Source organism: Sinocyclocheilus grahami, unplaced genomic scaffold (assembly GCF_001515645.1).
Source record: "Sinocyclocheilus grahami isolate Dianchi unplaced genomic scaffold, SAMN03320097.WGS_v1.1 scaffold644.1, whole genome shotgun sequence".
Taxonomy (NCBI): domain Eukaryota; kingdom Metazoa; phylum Chordata; class Actinopteri; order Cypriniformes; family Cyprinidae; genus Sinocyclocheilus; species Sinocyclocheilus grahami.
This window is the reverse complement of record NW_015505823.1, coordinates 415,058-417,442: the sequence shown is the minus strand read 5'-3', so window position 1 is coordinate 417,442 and position 2,385 is coordinate 415,058. Positions and strand designations below refer to the sequence as shown.

Sequence of the window (2,385 nt, the reverse complement as noted above, 5' to 3'; positions counted from 1 at the left end):
CTCTCTCTCACTCTCACACACACACACACACACACACACACACACACACACACACACACACACACACACACACACGCACGCTCACACACACATACACACACACAAACACACACACACGACTGTCATTAATGCTGCCAACACTACAACCGCAACTACACTGATGCTAGAATCATCATATCATACCATTTATTTACTCGATGCAATCATATCAGTATTTATCTGGCACAAAGCATCATTTGAATAGAAACGTTAATGCAAACCACAACCAATAAAAATATAAAACACCTGAATTTATATAACATAGTCAAAAATTATGAAACGTAGACTTAATAAAATATTTCGCTATAAAGACATAAACTTTCCACATAGGGACACGAATGAATACATTATACATCATAACAAAATATTTCACTATAAACAGCACACAGGTATGCAAATGTATCAGTGAATTGTTTTTTTTTCTTAACCAGTTTAATTATATGAACAAACTCAAGGGTGTAGAATTTAGTAGGAATGCTATGACATGTCTCTACCAATATCCAGCCACTACTAAATTGTCCCTAGCAATAATTTTGATTAAGAGTAAGAACATATTAGAGCGAACATACGAGCACAGTTCAGCTGAATGATAACGTTTATGTTGTTCTGCTGTTTTGTGTTCATCTGCTTCTCCCATTTGCTCTTTTTACATTGACTATCACTCTATATAGACTAATACAATTCTAATAATTATATTGATACACTTATATTTATATAGTAATTATGTAAAAATAAAGAATACTATAATTCACCAGTATGAGATGACTGGATGCTCTCAACTGATTTCCCATTGAACTGCAGCTCAAACTATTGCAAATATAGTGAATTAAGCTACAAACTCATAATCATAATGCACAATGTTTCCATCTAACATGTATTTTGAGCTGCAGCTCATCTTATTAATGGAGTGTTTTCACTAGTTAGCAGTAAACCGGTTACCTCACCTGAATATGCTCGAAGATTTGTGTTGGATGTTATCTTTGGAATGGGAATATGGATATTTTATTTGTAAACATTATACTTTTTTGTCATAAAACTAGCGAGCTCAGCCAGTAGTAGTACTGACAGAGTTGTGCAAACATGACTGAAGACACAAAAGGAGGAAAAGACAAACCAATTCAATTGAGCGAGTCATTTTACGCTGGAACCATTTCGATTTATTGTTAATGATAAATGAAGCGTTCATGACTGATGCAGTACCTGCTCCCAGCCGATCTCTGCCAGTTCTGTGTTATTCTGTACGACGGCCCAGAGGAACAGATCCCGTCCTGGGTCCCAAACCGTGTCTGGGGTCCAGTCTTCATCCGAACACGGCAGATCCACCAGACCTTTGGACAGCACCTGAACAATGAAGAAATCCCACAGACTCTTCTTATAATAACTCTCAAACTAGAATGAAAGGGGAATGATTCTCACAAAGCCTGTCAAAAACATGTCCAGGTCAAAAATAAGTAAATTAAATTATATTTTGTATAAAGAAAAGATGCCTTCTTTAGGATCTCTGAGATTTTTTTGCATTTTGACATTATTTTCATGGCAATTAATAACCCACTTTCTTATCATTATCAATTCAATCATTATTGAAGGAATGAACAGTACACACTCTCTCGGTCTCACACTCGCACACACTCTCATACTCACACACACTCACTTGCGCACTCGCACACACTAACTCACAGACACACACGCACGCTCACACTCTCACACACACACACGCTCACACTCTCACACACGCACACACACACGCACGCTCACACACACAAACACACACACACGACTGTCATTAATGCTGCCAACACTACAACCGCAACTACACTGATGCTAGAATCATCATATCATACCATTTATTTACTCGATGCAATCATATCAGTATTTATCTGGCACAAAGCATCATTTGAATAGAAACGTTAATGCAAACCACAACCAATAAAAATATAAAACACCTGAATTTATATAACATAGTCAAAAATTATGAAACGTAGACTTAATAAAATATTTCGCTATAAAGACATAAACTTTCCACATAGGGACACGAATGAATACATTATACATCATAACAAAATATTTCACTATAAACAGCACACAGGTATGCAAATGTATCAGTGAATTGTTTTTTTTTTCTTAACCAGTTTAATTATATGAACAAACTCAAGGGTGTAGAATTTAGTAGGAATGCTATGACATGTCTCTACCAATATCCAGCCACTACTAAATTGTCCCTAGCAATAATTTTGATTAAGAGTAAGAACATATTAGAGCGAACATACGAGCACAGTTCAGCTGAATGATAACGTTTATGTTGTTCTGCTGTTTTGTGTTCATCTGCTTCTCCCATTTGCTCTTTTT

At 36.1% G+C, this 2,385-nt stretch overlaps 1 protein-coding gene across 1 annotated transcript in view; it reads right to left on the bottom strand.

The window, feature by feature from the left end:
- trpm2 (transient receptor potential cation channel, subfamily M, member 2) overlaps positions 1-2,385 on the bottom strand; it is a 46,577-nt gene that overhangs the window by 24,551 nt on the left and 19,641 nt on the right. The window lies entirely within an intron of this gene.